This window comes from Prinia subflava, chromosome 1, assembly GCF_021018805.1.
Source record: "Prinia subflava isolate CZ2003 ecotype Zambia chromosome 1, Cam_Psub_1.2, whole genome shotgun sequence".
Lineage (NCBI taxonomy): Eukaryota > Metazoa > Chordata > Aves > Passeriformes > Cisticolidae > Prinia > Prinia subflava.
In genome coordinates this window covers 35,152,739-35,171,666 of record NC_086247.1, presented here as the reverse complement: position 1 = coordinate 35,171,666, position 18,928 = coordinate 35,152,739, and the positions used below count along the sequence as shown (strand labels likewise).

At 40.4% G+C, this 18,928-nt stretch overlaps 1 protein-coding gene across 1 annotated transcript in view; it reads left to right on the top strand.

Moving 5' to 3' along the window:
- The first annotated feature begins 17,759 nt into the window (after positions 1-17,759).
- The window catches only part of DNAJC5B (DnaJ heat shock protein family (Hsp40) member C5 beta), a 47,482-nt gene continuing 46,313 nt past the window's right edge, over positions 17,760-18,928 (top strand). The window contains exon 1 of the mRNA XM_063393199.1: positions 17,760-18,701. The gene's annotated coding sequence lies outside the window, so the exon portion shown is untranslated. The remainder of the gene's footprint in view (positions 18,702-18,928) is intronic.

Sequence of the window (18,928 nt, the reverse complement as noted above, 5' to 3'; positions counted from 1 at the left end):
CGCCGGCCCGCCGCGGGGCAGCGGCCTCGCCCGCCGCACCTGCCCGCGCAGGGCTCGCCGCAGCGGGGAAGGACCGGCGGCGAAGCCCCGCGGGGGCCCGGCGCCTCCTCGCCGCCCCCGCGCCCCCCGGGGGGCCGGGCCGGGCCGCGCCGGGCCCCGCGCCTTTGTGCTCCGCCGCCGCCAAAGCCCGGCGGGAGCCGCCGGCGGGAGCGAGGGGGAGGCGGCGGAGCGGGACGGCTCTGTCAGCGCCCGGGGCGGCGAGTCCCGGCCCGCAGCCCGCGGCCGCCGCCGCTCCCTCCCTCAGGCGCGCTACCGCCGGCGGGAGCCGCTGTCAGCCCCGCTGCCCGGCGCCGCGCATGGAGGGCCGGGGGCCGCGCTCGGGGAGACACGCGCCGCGCTCGCCCCTATTGTCCGGCACAGCCGGGAGCGGGAGGAGGAGGCGCCGCTCTGCCGAGGGGAAGGGGCCGGGCCGTCAGAGAGGGGACCCGGAGAGGAGGGGGAGGAGGAGGAGAACGAAGAGAAGGAGGAGAAGGAGGAGGAGGAGGAGGAGGGATGGCGCCTCCGCCCCGCCTGCGCGCGGCGGCCCGGCTGGAGGAGCAGGCACGAGCCCGGCGGACCGTGCGTGGGTCGCGCGGCTGGCGACACGCGCAGAGCGGCGTCATAACGTCACCGCTGCCCACACTCTCCCCGTCCGCGCGCACCAGGCAGGGGCGGCTCGGCGGGCCCCGCGCGCAGCGCGCATGCGCCCTGCCCCCTCCCCCTCGCGCCTTCTCAGGGGCGGGGGGCGGCACCGCCTTCCTTCCCTGCCCCCGCTGCTGTAGAGTCACAGAACCACGGAACAGATTAGGCAGAGAAAGGCCTGAGGGGTCAGCGAGTGTAGCCTGTGACCGAACACCACCATGTCAACTAGACCATGGCACCAAGTGCCACGTCCAGTCTTTCCTTAAACACTTCCAAGGACGATGATTTCACCGCCTCCCTGGTCAGCTCATTCCAGAATCTAGTCACCCTTTCTGTGAAAAAATTCTTTCTAAAGTCCAACCTGTACCTCCTATGACACAGCCTAAGAGTATGTCCTCTCATCCTGTCGCTGGTTGTCTGGGAGAAGAGACCGACCCCCAAGCTGGCTACAACCTCTTTTGAGGGAGCTGTGGAGAGCTACAATGTCACCCCTGAGTTTCCTTCTCTCCGAGGGGTCTAAACACCCCCAGCTTCATCAGCTGCTCCTAGGATTTGTGCTCCAGACTCTACAGCCACTCCATTGCCCCTCTCTGGACTTGCTCCAGTACCCCGATATCCTTCCTGAATTGAGGGGCCCAAAACTGGACACAGTACCCAAGGTGCAGCACTGCCCGGGTGAGACCCAAGGGGTTCTGGAACCCCAGGGCCAGAAAGGTGGTAAGTGGGGGTTTGATTCAGTACCCCCGTGTCATAACATGTCATCCCCAAGGGAATGGCATGAGGCTGTGTCAGGAGAGGTTTAGGTCAGATACTGGGAAAAGGCTCTTCACGCAAAGGGTGGTTGGGCACTAGAACAGGCCCCCCAGTGAAGTAGTCACAGCAGCAGCCAGACAGTTCAAGAAGTGTTTCAGCAATGCTCTCAGCCACATGGTGACTCTTGGGGATAGTCCCGCTGTGCAGGGACAGGAGCTGGACTGTGATGATCCCTTCCAACTCAGGATATTCTGTGTCCATCAGCCTCAGTTCCCCATCCCCACAGGCTGTACCCTGACGCTGGGGGAGCAGCACTGAGGGGGCTGTGGTGTCACCAGGGCCAGATCTGGCTGCTCCTGCAGGAGGCTGGGCACCAGTCACTACAGCCTGGCCTTGAACACCCAACTTGGGCAGCTGCTTGAAAATCAAACATGGAAAGATAGTTTTGTTCCAAAATGCATCATCCATCAAAGGCAATGCACTGTGGAGTTTGTATTTGCGTTTGAACCCTTGTGGTTCATTTTTAGAGTGGGGAGAGGGGATTTTTTGTAAGACAAAGAGGTAAAACCATGTAATTTTTGTTAACATAAAAAATCCTGCAAAGCACACAATTCCAGGAATTGCACTTTAAGAAAGAAAATAAATAATTCATGATGTGATCTACTAGTCTATAGCTATGTACATCACATTAGCTGGGACACTTAGAAAAAAACTTCGGGGTTTTGTTGTTGTGGGGTTTTTTTGGTTTTTTTTTTTGTGGGGTTTGTTTGTTTGTTTGTTTTTGGTGGGGTTTTTTAGGGGGGGTTGGGGGGGGGGTTGTGGGGGTTTTTTGGTGTTTTTTTTTTTGCCTAAGCCTCCCTTTGTCTCTCTGCAACTGCTTTTCCCTCCCCCCATCCTTTCATCTCTTTTGTTTCTCCATCATAAAAAAAAATCCTAAATATACCATGATAGGTAAGGGAACGTTTCTGTTCTTTGAATAATATATGAAGAGCCTGTACCCACTTAAAAATCAGATTTTGCAAAATGATTCATATGATTTAATTTTCATAATACATTGTTCTCAGTGCTTGCTTACTGGCAGAAAGGTTTAGATTTCACATGATAGTGGTTATTTATAGGTAATGACACAGCTTTGGAGGAACCCATTTGGAAAGGATAGGTGGTTTGTATGGAAGATTTTCATCTGTATGAACTAGTTCTAGAAGCAAGTAGTTTTATAGATGTGGACTAGTGGCCATTTCACCTTGAGCTGTGAATTTAACAAATGCTCCTTGTTCTTTTGCAGAACCGTAATCCCACCTCATCTCCTGGATAGCCAAAAGAACCTATGGACACATGAGGAGTACACTGGATCCTCCTCATGTGTCTTAAGAGTTTTTTCAGTTGTTTCCCCCCTTTTTTAAAAAATAAAAGTCTCACAAGCATTCTCAGTATGATTTTATAATGCATGCATGCAAGAATTCAAGATACAATAAGTACATGATCAAAGTAAAATAACTTTCTCAGCTTTTTTTTTCCCCAGTAATTAAGACATGTCAGGTTTTCTTCTGCATTCTTTGACAGTTTACTTGTATTTAGCCTTTAGCTTACATTAAATCAGCAGTGCATTTGAGTTACTGATAGAACTCCACCAGCTTCACTGGTGTCAGGATTTCCCTCTCCCAATAATTTTTCAAAATTACTTTTTGTTCTTTTCTACTAATAATGAATTTGTTTTCTGTACTCAGGTAGGATGGATTTTTATTCTAGTCAATCTGAAATTCAATTCATCAAAAATATGTCATTTTTTTCTAGTGGAAAAAAGTATATTCTTACTTTCACAATATAAGTAGTGTATATTTCAATCCTATATGGTCAAACTGTAAGTGAAGATTATTGATAGTGTGTTTTATGGTTCCTATCAGCTCTGCATACTTTCCATTTGATTATTTGAATTTAGTTCTTTAAGGACACTTTAATTTTCAGTCTGAGACAGTATAGTCTTAAATAACATAACCAGTGTTGTCCCTCAGATTGTCTTTGATCTCTAATTAATGTTACATAAACACCTTTAAGTAAACTGAAATACATTATTATGACATAAGGATAGGTTTTCCAGGCTGACTGTTTCCATAAATGTGATGTTCTCGGGACACAAATTGTTATTTTTTTAATAAATACAGAAGTTATTACTATTAGCCCAATGTTGATGTGTTGAGTGAATTTTCAAGGAAGACTCTTAGAGAATCATAGAATGCTTTGGGTTGGAAGGGACCCTAAATATCATCTAGTTCTATCCCTCAATCTTACCTCAGGATGACAGACAAGGCCTTAAAATTAGGGGTTAAGTCACATATTTTCAGCCTAAATACATTTGTTGCGAAAAGAATGCATATTCTGTGACTTAGATCCTGCCAATTCTGTCTGTTGTCTTCACTTGCCACAGGCTAAGAGCTGGTAGAAGAGGAAAGGGGGTTTTATTGATTTTTGTCATAGAGGCATAACAACACCAAAGTGTTTATTCAGAGCATGTTGTTTGAATTCAATTTCAACCATGAAATTCTTTGAGTACCACAGTGGTTCAGGTCTTAAATGCATCATAGGATATCATGAGGTGCCATAGTTCAGCCATGTAAGCCCTGTGCCTTGTGAATTCTTTGTCATGGCAGATAGAACTATTCATTAGAATATTCAAATTCAGGGAGCATTAATAACATTTTAGTGTTTCTTTTCATATTTGCAGTTAATATCTTTTACACATCATTATTTTTTGCAGGGTGCCATCTAGCAAGGAAGAATCATTACTGATGGCTGCATTTGTCGCAAAGAACAGCATTTGTGAAACTGGAGAGGTGGAAGATCACAAAATCATAATTACTTTAGTTTCCTAGTTACTGTAAAAAGAAGATAAAATCACACAGGTACTCCAGCAAGACAATCTGCAGGGTTAACTGCACAGCACAGAGTGCCTCTCTGGGGCACACCCAGCTAACACTAGCAGAACTGAACAGTCTGAACAGAAGAGGATGCTTTTCCCATGTTCTCTGTACAAAATGGAAAATAAGGACCCTCAAAGGCATAGTGTGCTTGTACTTTGAAAACATCGTGAGAACAGAGGAAATATTTATTTGTACAGGTACATGATCAAAACAAGCAAAAGATGCTTTAGCTTTTCTTCTTACCTGAAAAAGTTATGTGGTCTAAAAATCTGTAAGTAGACAAGTAAAAAGTCTCTTCATTTGTTACATCTCCAATAACTCAATTTTTAGACATTGTTTTTGGCATTTCTTTGGCACATGACCAGATAGTCCTTTTTTTCTACTCAGAGATATTGTTTGAGTGAATACTGTGTATTTCCATAGGAATTTCAGAAATCTGGCGGCTCAGTTGAAACATACTTCTCTCCCTATTTGATGTGTCCCTTCCCTCTGCCTTGCCCTGGGTCTGCATTGGGCTTGTTTGAATTGTTGGGCAATACAACATTCTTGTCTCCTCTTTGGTTTGACATCCCCTGCACCCTGGATATTTTCTGCAGAGCTTTGAATCATCCCCTCAGTGTGTTCATCCTTCCTGAGTGTGGTGACTTGCACTTGCCTTCACCTGAGTGTATTTGATTTTCTCAACCCATTTTTTTGGTTGCTCAAGATTGAAGAGTAATCCTGTCCTTCAATATACTTCCAGAATTTCCTGGCTCTCTGTCATCTACAATTTTAATAAGCATGCTCTCAAAACAGCTCAGCAGTAAAAATTCCATGAATGAGTTAGTCTAAGACCTGGAAGAGATCTGCAGAATGGTATTTAGTATATATCCTGTCAGCTCTTGCTAACTCCTCTGGGAATGTTTTACAGTCATTTTTTGCACCCATATTGCAGTAGCTTTATCTTTTCTATGGCTCAGGCTCATCATTCCTGACTTTAGAGGCTTAACCTGGAGAGCAGTTGCCTAAGGCTAATTTCATAGTCAATAATTAAGGGAAAGACAGCAGGCCCTTCAAGTTGTTCTTTGAAGTTGCCTTTCTCTTCACTGAAAGGAAGGAACATGGCGTAACCTTTCTCCTAATTTAAGTGTGCTTCAGTTGGTGTCTGTGAAGTCAATCAGATGAAGTGGGATATGTGATGGTGTTTATGGCAGTGTCAGGGTGGCCGTGGAGAAGGATGGTGTCGGTGAAGACAAGCTAAGTCACGTGTGCAGTGTTCCCATTAGCTACAGGTTTTGTCACTGCTGGAGGGGCAGATAAAGTCGGTTTGACTTGTCTGGGCAGACTGCTTGTTTGCTTTTGCTTCAGTTTCTGGTATTTTAAATATTATATTGAAACCTCTTCAGAATATTTTCAATATTTGTAGTAACTTCAGTTTCACTAAACTGACAGTGGCTAATAGATATGTACCAATTCTACACCAAAACCAGCAAGCTGGAGCAGAAAGTTAAAGAATGATCCCAGAGCATTTCAAGTTTTAATTTGCTTCCAGCCCTAAGAATCATCCTCTCATATGCTTAATTTAAGACTGGAGTTTTACTGACAAGTTAAAGCCTCCAGGAACAGGACTGACTGTTGAAACAGGCTAACAAATCAAGTTCTAAACACAGCTACTGTCACAAGCTTAATATGGGTTCAAAGCCAGCTTTTTCTAACTCCACTGGAGATATTATTTGGAATAATTCTTCCTAAATGCACTTCTAAAAAGCTTTAGGTAGAGTGCACCCAGCTTAACTGGTCTCAGCCACTGGAGTTCTGGTTTTTCAATGGTTACAGTTACCTGTGAAAAAGTCCTCACACTACAGGTTAAATGAGTAAAGGTGTTGGTGTCAGCATAAGCCTGTGGAGAAAGCATCTCTTTGTGTCATTTTTACATGAATAATAACAGCTGATGTGCAGAATATTTTTAATATCGGAGTGGGAGGATATGAGAACCCCAGGTGCAGTTTCTGAGGTGCAGCTTACAAGTTTAATGGTGTTATTAGAATCTGAAAATTCACAGCTTTTCATATTGGTAATGGAGGTGGGTTTGGACCCCTATGAACAGATGTAACAAATTCATTGCACATTCACCAGCTGAATCATTTCTTAGCATGTCACTCAGTGTACAGTACAGTGTACAGTAACCTCCATGATAAACTGTAGAGTATCAATCTCACATTCTGTCTTTAGAAAATCTAGTGATTTATTTTGGTTTGATTCGGTAGCATTTTTTTATGTTTTATATGCTGTCCCAGTACCTCATTAAAATTGCACATCCTTTCTACATTTCTTTACATGAAGGTATAATTTTTAGCACAGTCTTTGCAAGGATTTTCTAAAGCAATTTTGACTCCTATTTTTAAAAAATTTCTCCAAAATTAGGGATTAGAGTTAGGTTTGGATTTGGAAGTCATGTTTAAGTTCAAAAGATTCCTGATGTTACAGCTGATCCTATACTGGCCTATTGATATATACTAAATGTTAAAACTGAGACTATCAGATACTGACAGAAGTGAAATAATGAGCTAAAGTTGCTGCTTACCAGCTAGGCTGAAGCAACAGTGTTTCACTGATCTCACTGTGTTGTGTTGTTAAAAATCAAAGGAAACCACTTTGCTGTCTATAGGTCAAAAATAAGACCTTTCTTGGAGTCCTGCCTTCTTCTAGGGCAGAAGGGGCTTTCCACTGAATTAATTCTGCAGAAGGTTCTGTACTGAAATGAGCCCACAGGAGAAGCAGCCAATGCAATTCCTGTTTAAAAAAGAAATAATTCAAGCATGAGCTTTAACTAGTCCTGGTTTTTATAGGACCAGTGCTGGCAATAACACTAGAATTTCTCCAGACAAAGAATATTTTAATTTACGTCTGGTTGTATTAAAGATGAGCACACTGCCTTCTTGCTGAAGCTTAATTAGTATGAAAATGTAGACTAGTTGCTTTTTTATATATGCTAAAACTAATGAAAAATTGCTAGCAACAAAAGGACACTTTAGCAACAGTTTCCCTTTGGTGAATGAAGCAAATCAGAAATGGGAATTGGAGTAACTTGCAGCATTTGCACTTCTGGTAATTTGGATGACTACATGCAGGAACCTACAGTTTTTCTCTTACATCTGCATTCCTCTTGCATTTTGGCTTTTTTAGTATTCAATTTCATTTTTATTGAAGGGCTATTGTGTGCAATTATTCCCTCATAAAAGAGTTAAGTTGAAATAAATATTAACTACTATTAGGATTAACAATCTCATTCAGAGGATCACATTATTAGTAAAACTGCATACTAATTAGTATTCAAATAAAATTACTTCATTATATTCCAAGCAGTTATTTATCTGCCTTTTCAAAAAATGCTTAAGCATACTACCTCTGTTTCTCCATTAAATTTGGGCTGGCTTCCGGAATTAATCAGGATTTTCATCTTTTTTCTTCCTTTTCAGGTCGTTGGTGGAACTGCTTTTCTAACAAAACCTACAGCAGTAGAAGGTAATCCCATTCAGGAATAGAAGTGTGAGGATTAAATATTTGAAGCTACTCTTGTTTTTGCACCATGTGCCATCCTGACATTTCTTTGTCAAGGAAAGAATGTGTCAGGGTTAGCATTAGCATGACTTCTCCTGCAAGTCTGGAAAAACATCTGTCATTCTGCCAGTCTTCCCATTAACTACCTGAGCAAATGCAGCGAGAAGATTTCATTACTTTCAAGAGACTAGCTCTGCTTTTATTTAGGTTTATTCTTTGCTATTCTTTTGTTTTTAACAATTGTGAAAATGTAACTAGCATCCCGTCACATTTACAACTCACTAAATTTTATGTGTTTAATGCGGTTAAAACTGGAAGGAATAGTGCCAATATGTCAACAAAAATGCAACAAAATGATGGGAGGGTTAGTTTACAGAAATTCCTGAACTCCTTTGTCTTGACCAAATGAAAGAAAATTGTTCTTGTAAGACAAGGGCATACTAAAAGGATTAGCTCTGATAAACTTTTATGTTCAGATAAAAGACAGTCTGAGTATTAGGAGAACAGGTTTTGATCAATTTCTTAAAAGCAGCTTGGCAGTTAATTAGAGACAAGTCTTGTGTTTTAAAAGCCGAATGGGGGAGGGAGTGGGGAAGCACGGAGTAGTGCAGTGAAACAGAGGCCGAGCCCCGTAATGGTGTGGAGCGCACTGGAAATGTGGTGTTAAAATACACGTTTTGCTAAAACACGTTGTGCTAAACTGGATCCTGCTGTGCAGAGAGGCCATGCCCCTCCATCTCACTCCTCCTGGCTGTTTGCTCCGACCAGTACTGATGCTCACCTCTAGGGCAAGCCAAGACAATTTTAGAGAGTTAAAGTGGCAAAAAATTACTCTTAGCCCCATCCCTCTTCCTCTCCCCTCAGAAAACGTGGGGCCAGCCAAACAGCACAGTTGGTTCAAAGTACAGGTATGTAACTGGCAATGGGAGTGCCCCTTTTGGAGCCAGCTCACATTAGACCGCATCATCTGTGTCATAAAAACTCACCTGGTGTAAATCAGCATTATGTAAGGAATTACTCAGATATATAATTCAAAAAGTGGCTCATTTTAGAAAATCTAGTTTTAAAATCTCACAGAAATATACTAATTGGAATATATGAGTAACATATTGAAATGTGTAACAGATAAAAGTAATATGTATGTATGGAATATATGACATATGTTTAATATTTATGTAATATATTTAAGATACAACATAGACATAGCAGAAATTGTGGTGAAAATATGGGTTAATTGGCATAAAATGTTAGTGGTACAAAGCATATACTTAATTTTATGCGTGTTCTTACATGCTTTGCTGAGCTGGGATTATGGAGAGCACCCTCTAGTCATGTCAGAACATCAGTTAAATCTACATAAATCAATACCACGTCAGCAGTTTTCTAGATTAAATTACATGACTAGGAATTTGTAGACTACTTTTATACAAGTATAGGCCTAAGAAAATAAGCAGCTTTTATTAAGTTTCATCTTACTTTGGACTCGGAATGTTTGTTAATATAATTCTTTAGTAAGAAATTTCATACTAAAATGCATAAAATCTGAACAAATGTACTAGTCTGCAAATTATTCAAAACCTGCAAGGCAGAATGTTTTGTAGAATACCTAAAACCAGGAAAAACCATGTTGTCTGCTTAGTTCTATGCAGAAGCTTTTACTTACACGTCCAACTTCTGACTACACAAAATAAGTAGAAAGCCCTGTCTTAAAAGACAGAATGAGTGTAAAACCCCAATAGAAATGCTGACATTTCTGCAGACTACAAAGAATTGAGAATAGGCCCAGAAAGCTTAATTTGGCAGAAAACTGCTTATCCTGCTGTGATCTTGAAAAAAATGATCTGTGGGCAAACGATATGTCATTGCATCTGTAGCCAGAATAATCAATTCCCAGATAATGGAAGAATTTACTTTAATTTGTTAGAAGTCAGAATTTAAACTAATACACTGTAAGTCAATACCATTTGCATTACAAGTGCCTGGTTTATTGCAAGATGCAGGAAAAATGTACAGTGTGAACCTATGCTCCCAAACAGCAAATAAATTCAAAATTCAAAATAAATTGCTTTATAATTCAATTTTCAGTTATATTTTTGTTTTCTTGTCACTTTATCATATCTGTATGTATGAATGTCATTTTGTGGAAACAATTGATGAAATAGATCTTTCTAAACACTACTTGGAAAAAAATAAACAAATGCTCATCACACAAACTTATTCATAATTGCTACTTATTAAATGTAGAAAAAAACCCATTGTTTTGTGTGCAATTTGTAACAATATATTAATTTAAACTTCATGTGATGTTTAAATAAAATAGGAAAAGGAAAATTGGTGAAATCTGCTATTGCCTGGCACCAGCAAAGGAGATTGTGATGTGACCCAACAGTAGCAGCATACACTGTTACCAAGTAATGCATAATATGGATCCTGTTCTGCTCGGATTTGACATGCATTCAGCAGCAACCCGTTTCCCCTTTCTGTGGCACAGACTCTATGCATACCCTGTAAGTCTTTATAATTGCTGTTACATTCCAACCAGAGGGTTCTGGTGACCAATTTCTAATTGCTCTGAGAAAGGCTTTTGCCCTGCTTGCTAGGAAAAGCATTATATCTTCAGATTTGTGATTTTGGAATAAAAATAGCAGTGGAAATCTGGAGAGATAACTGTTATTTGATAGTCTAATTTCCAGTTGTTAGAATTGTACAAAGCTTCATGCAGAAGCTGATGCAAGTTTACCTTGGCTGGGGACTGATGGTGCAGCAGGGCAGCAGTTGTTCCCATGCCTTCTTAAGTAGCTTAGGTAGTCTGCTGCTACGATACCAGAGTTTGGGAATCCCTGGCTAAAATTTGCAAATTGTTTTGAAGTGATATTTTGAAATAACATGTACAAGTTTGAAAAGCTGTTTTTTAAGGAAAGCAAGAAAATGAAGTAACTCACTTCCTCTGAAGTGAATCAACCTCCCCCTGCCACTTCTGGAAAAAAACAAAACAAAACAAACACACTGTAAAGTTTATTGTTAGTAAAACCCATAAGGTTCCCCAGTCATGTACAGCAATTTATGGAAAATTTTATAAATAAGAGTTGCAAATTATTGGGTGCTCATTTTCTGTCAATCTCAATTGTGAGTTCTGTCACTGATTTATAGAGGGTTGGGATCTCACCTTCAGAATCAAAAGGACATTAAAAATTATTTTGTAGAGTTTATAGCAATCATAAAAATCTTTATTGAATTCTGCATAATTTCCACAAAGTCCATAGCACTCCCTGATATAATAAATGCCTTGTCTGAACTAAGAAATATGAGTTATGTTAAGACCTGTGAATATTTCCCTCTGAAAAGTGTTTTCAGGTAAAGCATAATTTCTCATGTATTGATAGCAATTACCACCGCATTTTGTGGCCCAAAATTTTCTATTGCAATCAATAGATAAATCATAAAGTTGAAAAGTTCAAGGTGTTCTTTAGCAGAGAATAAAATGCCAGCAGTCTACTTTTATGGTTATATTGACCTTATTATGAGCAAATCAGCCGAGTTGAAAATAAGCAAGTGCTAAGCAGTGGCCATAATTTTAATACTGTTTTCTTGCTCGGAAGGACAGCCCGTGCTCTGTTGTCACAGCTGCCTAATTGAAATTTGATCACACAGCTGGATCACTGGTCACGCACCAGTGACCGCTCCGCGGCTTTGGCAGCTTTTTGCTGTTACACTAACTTTTTGTTTCCCAATCATAAGCAAATTAAAGCAGGCAGCTGCAACATCATCAATAGGTTAAATTCATTAGCTGTTCTCTCTATGAAATAAACAGGAAAATGAAGCTCTTCTTGGTCTTAATTAGTTCTTATAAAAGTTGGCAGGGAAACAAAGACATTTGTACACTCCTTTATTTTTATAAGAGACTTGCCCGAAAGAAAAACCTCAGACATGTAATTTCCTTTTTTTTTTTTTTTCCCCTCCCATGCTTAATGCACTCAGTCAGAAGCTAGCCCAGCACCCTGCCTCTGAGGGTAGAAAGAAAGGTGGTTTGGCAAGGGGTTATGCTATGTGTCTTTTGTACGGATCGGGGCATGTTCGGGGGAGCCTGCACAAGCTGTTTCCACAGTGATAGGCCACACTCTGTGTTTGCAGTCTCCTGTATGGGTAATTCTGCTGCTGTGGTTCCACAATCATTACCGCTGGCTCTGGGCCATGCCACATCACCCAGCAGTACAAATTTGATCTGGATCAGGTGTGGGCACATGATTACATTTCTGTCAAATTAGCAGAGGGCTTGGTGAGGATTTTCTGCCGCCTGTCTGCTTTTATCCTGCTTGCAGAGGAAATGCACTGTGCCGGAACCACAGAGGGTTAGAGCCGCGTGGGCAACCGATACCTGTCGCAGCACTGATCCTGCTGGGGCAAAGGTGACCTGCCAAAGTTTTGTTGGAACAAATTGAATTGGCAGAGAGCATTTCAACTGGAACAGCACCTTGTGTCACGTACCCGTGGCAGTGTTAAGCTAGCAGCGGAGGCCCGCAAGGTGTTTAAAATATAGTTAAACATTGGCCTATTCTTTAGCCACAGACTGGTCCAGAGGAGTCTTAATTCTCCATACTATTTTGCACAGAATTTGCCTGTGCGTCATGCTTGTATGGTGTTCTGGACCCTATATCCTTGTTAAGGTGCAGTTCTGTGGTGAGCTGAAAACAATATAAGGCTTTAACTGCTGCTGAAATGGTGTGATGTCACCACTTCCATTGCATCAGCTCTAGTAATGATGCCAGTTTTGGAGTGAGTCAGACCAGAAAGCTGATTTTGCTGAAAACTAAGGAGAAAAATAATAGTAAGAAAGAAAATCAGTGAAAGTTTGTACTGCTCCTTTGCTGGCAGCCCTAAGATTAACTTGAGCCAACTGTGAGCCCACGAGTTCAGACTTTGAGTTTCAGCTCTATTTTCCAGCTGAAAGGTCTTGTCATAACAAGGTGAGGAAAAAAACCTTGAGAACAGCTGTGATAAATGGTTAACAATGAAGCTACTAATTTACTGAAATATTAGTCTTCTGATCATTGCGAAATATTTTCAGTGGCTATGTGTGTAATAGCACTCATGTTTATGGTTTTGCTTATTTACTTTATTGGTGAAATATTTATGCTAATTAAGTACTTTTTTTTAAATTTTTACTTTCTGACAGTAAGTAACATTCAGGAAAGAAAAATATCTTAGACTTCTGTGTTCTCATCCATTAATCTGTAATTTCTCTACTGGGGTTGCATTTTGCTTTAATTCTTTGTCTTGTAACAGCCACTGAACAGGCATTCCTTTCTGGTTCTAGATAAGATAGTTACTCATCAGCACTTCAGAAAGAATTTACCTTTGTCAGCCATCAATTAAGTGAGCATTTCTAAGACAGGGCAATAAATCCGATGTGGGGATTAATGAAGCTTTAGAGAGAAATGGCTGCTGCCTGCTATCTCCCCTGCTGTGCCCCTTCCCTCCTGGGAACTATGTAGGTAAGAAGCCAGCTTGCAGGAATTTTGGAAAGAGTAGTTGAGTGGTAGGGGCAGGGTAGACCTGAGGACTGTGTGGAGATTTCAAGAAAGAGCTTGCATAGACAAAGACTGCAGGAGATGTCAGAGGGTGAATTATGAAAACTATGTGAGGGAGGAACAAGTGGAAAGAACTGTTTGGTGCTGAAGAAACGTTATATTTGGTGGGCAGGACAAAAAGCAAGCCTTGATTCCCAAAGAGCAGGTACTGAGAAGATGTGGTACTGCTGTTTCTTAATCTGTTTCTGGTAAAACAGCCTGAGAAATAGGTCAAAGCACTTATTTATACTGTTCAAGCTAATCTTCCTGATTCTTAGCTGTAGCGGACTGGGCCATGCTAAAATGAATAACCTTGCTACCAGAACTGTGGATTTGTAAATTTACTACAAGAAGTAGCAGAATACTGCCTCAAAGCACTACAGCTGCTTGCAAAGTAAATTACCAAGACACTGCCAAAATAAAGAATTAGGAAACTCTTACTTCACTTTTACTCAAAGACCTAGAAAACTCACCTCTGAGTTGTCAAAGCTAAATAAACTTCCTAGCCTGTGATTTTCAGAAAGTAATTTAAAGATAGGCAGATTATTGTAATTTACATCTTATTTAAGGCTACCTCCATAACCCACTTTAAATTAGGGAGGATAGACAGAACTTTTTCAAAACCACAGATGAAAATAAAATTCCTGGTGTTTCCTGAGTAACTTGTTGAAAAAGTTAAGTCTATTACTATTACTTAAAATATCATGTTAGGGGTCTCTAGTTTAAATCGTCAGGAAAAAAAAAAAAGGTTTATATCATGTCACTTAAGCAGTCTGCCAAGGCTTTGAATTGAATTTACTGGAATGAACTAGGAAGTTATAGGTCTGGATTGCTTCTTTGTGTCAAACTGACCATGTAAAGGCATGAGAAATTTAAATATGTAGCTGACTGTTCATTTAAGGCGCCTGCTTCTTGAGTTTGCTACTTTTTTCCAGTACTTCAGTTAAAGATATTAAAAACCCAAGATATATTTAAATTGAGATATTCTATGTGAATAGTAACAGAAGGTCACAATATGTTCAGAGAATTCAAATATATGAATGTTCTCTTATGAATACTTACTTCTTGTATAGATGGAGTTGCAGATGGGTTACCAGATGGATTACCTTCCTTCAAATATAGTTCCGTGTATTTAAAAACAGATGCAATGCAATCATATTATTTAAATCAATTCTGTTATTGCTTTTGAAGCCAAAATGACAGTAACTATTCTTTAACAGAGAAATGTGGCAAGAGGAATGTAACTTCTTGCCGTAGAATTGTTGGGCTTGTCTGACATCTAAAAAGTCTCTTCTGAAGAAGGGACCTTAATCCAAGGTCTTTTCTTTGGGAGATTGTTCGACTATCTAACAGCAGGCAGTAAAGTTCAGACAGGGCACTAGATGTCCAGGAACATGTGAAACAGAACTGGATAAAAAGAAATTACAAGAACAGCATTTGGGGACATAGCAATTCAGAAGTACTCTTCCTTCTTAATAAAAATCAATCCCCATGCCTTAGTCAGAGGCCCAGCACACCTTGGCAGAAGTGTTCTTTTTTTTTTCACTGTCTCAGTCTTTTGCCCTTTGGCTATCTTGCTTAGCTGGATGTTACAAATATTGATATCACCACAGCATAATATTAAAATATACAACAAAAGAAAAATCCTGCCCAGGGAGTGAAAAACTCTACCACTACCACTAGAACACACTACCACTGTATATACTCTTTCTGAATTCACATATTATGTCATGAGCCTACCAGACCTTACCTATATCATCATGCTCTTCTTTTTCCAGACTGCCACTCATTCATCAGGGAAAAGTCAGCAATTAGCAAGATCTTGTTTCAGTATTCTCACCTGCCTTCTTTCTCTTGACATGTCTGGTCAGTCATCAATATAAATTCCAGCATCCTTGTGGATCACCTTTTTGTAGAACAAGGCACAGAATCTAGCGATAGTAGTAATCACAGCAGGGGGGTTTGGGGGAAAGTAATCAGGAAGACCTAAAGCCAGTTGCCCAGAACTATGTCCAGATGGCTTTTAAGTGACTCCAAGGACAGAGACTCCAAACCTCTGTGGGCAACTTGTGGCAGTGCCTGGTCATCCTCACAGTGAAGAAGTGTGTCCTGATGTTCAGAGGGAACTTCCTCTGTTTGGGGGTTTGGAGTCTGGGCCCATTGCCTCTGGTCGTGGCACTGGGCACCACTGCAAAGAGCCTGACTCTGTCCTCATTGCACTCTCCCTTCAGACATTTGTACACATTGATGAGTTCCCCCCATGGAGCCTTCTCCATTCTGGACAGTCCCAGCTCTCTCAGCCTTTTCTGACAGGACAGATGCTCCAGTCTCATCATCCTTGTGGCCCTTTTTTGGACTCTCTTCAATATGTCCATGTCTCTTTTGTACTTGGAGGCCCTTATCTGGACCCAGCACACCTGAAGTTACCTTACCAGTTTTGAGTAGACAGGAAGGATTATTTCTCTTAACCTTCTGGCTTTACTAAAGCATGTCACCATGAAAATTTATTTCAATCACCAAATTCCTCAAAGTAAAATCTGAGATTTTCTTTCCCTGCCACAGATGGAAGAAAGAGTCAAAAGCTAGCTGTAGGTTTTCCATAAAGGCCAGGAGTGCTTTATCTGATCACTTGTATCTCCTACATGCTTTGATGTTATCAGTATTAACCCTATCAGATTCAACAAACTCGGAATATAATTCAGCTTTTAAAAATTGTCTTTCCTTGCCTTGGAAGTTAAAATTCACACGGCTGTTAAGCAATGACGCCAGTACTTTTATGCATGTATATCTCTCAGCTCCAGGCTTGAAGTTCTTGAACTCGCTGTGAGCCCAGAAAAGGAGGGAGTGGTAGGAGGAAGGACTGCAGTGACTCAGAGTTCTTCAGTCCTTAGCTCTGGTTATGTGTAACTGGAGGCTTCTGAAACAACCCCAGACCTCCTGTTCTGTCTGCGCCATGTTTCAAATTTTTTGTGTCTGATATTCAACTCTGAATTTCCAGGCATGTTCCGGTTTGCCTGTTTTGAAACACATGCAATGTATACATGAAATGTAAAGTATAAGCCAGATATTTTAGATAGAAGAGCCTTTGGGACTAGAACTGTGTTTTAGTTTTGCATTGCCTGCCACAGTGGTCTTGTGTTGCACTATCAGGTGTTACAGTTAAAAAAAAAATTAATGAGAAGAGTGAGCAGGTATTAAATTATCTGGCTATTCTTCTAAATTGCATAACTGATCTGACAAAAGAGTTGTGACAGTTCTGAAAATTTTGAGTTTGCTAAAGATTCTTTAGAATGTGTTGAGGACGCAGAACACCAAAAGGGAAAAAACTCGCTGGATTTGCTGGGATTGTGTTAATTTCCTGAGAAGAAACAAGGCGTGCTTGTGGGGAAGGCAAGGCAGGTTGCAGAGCGGTCCCAGCTCTGCGCGCCAGAGGGAGCTGTACCCACACAGAACTGCAAGTCCCGGTGTGTGCCAGGAATGCAGAGCAGGGATCTCGTAATAGCATGAATATAAATTCAAGGGATTTAGATAACCTGGAAGTGATTTTATTTTCTGCCTGTTTCTGTTTTCTCCCCCTAAATTTCTTCTTACCATTAGAAAGAGTACATTTTGTTTTGTTTTATATTGCAAGAATGATAAAGTCAATTCAAAACGATAGACATCAAGCATGCTGATTGAATAATCTGGCTTATTATGTTCATGCAATGTAATAGAATTAGCTATACCTACTCTGTTGCTATTGTCCTGGAAAAGATACTTTGACTATACCATTTTGACTTCTCATAACTGTGAAAAACACTCACATTTTAGATTGAAATGCCTTGCCTTGTCCCCATACAAAGCTGAAATTACCGGGAAGGTTTGAAACTAAGTATATACCTAAGAACAAAAGAAATGTTAAAATCATATGCTTCACATTAAAAAGCATCCACCTAATTTTTTTATCAGCTCTCATGTTGTTGTCATGTTTTTATATGGTCATAATTATACAATAATAAATATACTTTATATACATGTGATCATAACATACTTTATTATGTATTTGACCATAACTGTACCATATATGTGACCATAATATCATATATATATGATCATAAATATAATTTATAGATATATACTTCATATGATCGTAACTATACAACCTACGATTCTTGTCCTCCTGGCTCTGCTCATGGACGGTGGGATAAGATGTGAATGAAGAGGCAAATTGGAGCCTGAAAACAGGGTAGTGAGGGGAAGACGTTTCAAATTTTGTCCTGGTTTCTTACCATCCAAATATATTTTAATTAGTTATAAATTAAATTCATTTTCCCCAAATTATGTCTATTTGGCCCATGACAGTAATGGGTAAGGGATCTTGATCTATGAGCTTTTCAGTTTATCCTCTTTTCCCACTCTGTTGAAGGGGGGATGGTGGATGGTGTGAGGTGGGTAAAGGTCTGGCAGCCAATACATGGTACAAAGGATATGGTTTGGAATTGGGTGATCTAGGAAATTTTTGAGTACAAAGGGTGAAGTATTTGGTTCCAAGGATGATATATGAAGAAAAATGGTGGGTTTTAAGTCTCTAGCATTTATAGTCTTCTCTATTTCAAAGCAAAAGGAATGGCTTTCTTAGGTTTTCATGGTGTGAGAAGAGAAACTCCATCAGAATAAAAGATGACATCCTACATGTTCTGGTTTGATCTAAAAATTTACAAGAACTCAGGACTAAGTCTTAAAGGGACTTCTTCAACTGATCCTGTTTTGGAAAAGATTATGTAGTAAACCTAAGCCATGGCTGGTCTTAAAGAAGTGAAATTTAGAGCAAGAGACTGTTTTATATTTAAAACAATTTAATATATTTGCGTGGAAAAAAAAAAAAAGACAAACTCAATACCCCATCAAGAGTAAAGCACAGAAGAACACCTAACTAAATACACAGTTGTCCCAAATATTTTGGTGTCATTAACTCTTGGATATATCAGCTTTTACACTCATGAATGTTTTATTTGCTCTTTCATAGATCTTCCTGAGAGATAACCAACTGGATACTGGACAACAAAAGAAGTAATCAGACTCCACTGACCTGTTTAACCCTGTGAAGGATGAAAAACAGCAGCTGCTTTCTGTGGAACAGGGCTTCTGGTGGCACTTGCTTCTTTCCTTTGGGATGATATTGGCGTGAAGACATCCAGGTATTGAAACCATAATGTTGTGAGTTTATACATGCCAGACTGTGTTCCAGCACTTTTTGAAGCAGGTATGTTCTTTGAATAACTTTGCTTTATTTTTCAGCATTAATCCAAATGAACTATGGGTATTTTAAGAAAAAAAAGACATTTTTACAACCTCTGTATAAGATACTTAATGCTGGGTAGTATAAAATTTGCACAGAAAGAGCTGAAGTTAACTGGGGTCCCATCTTCTTAGGAAATGTGGAATTGCTACCAGAATTTGGATTGTGTTTTAATAATTTTATTGTCATTC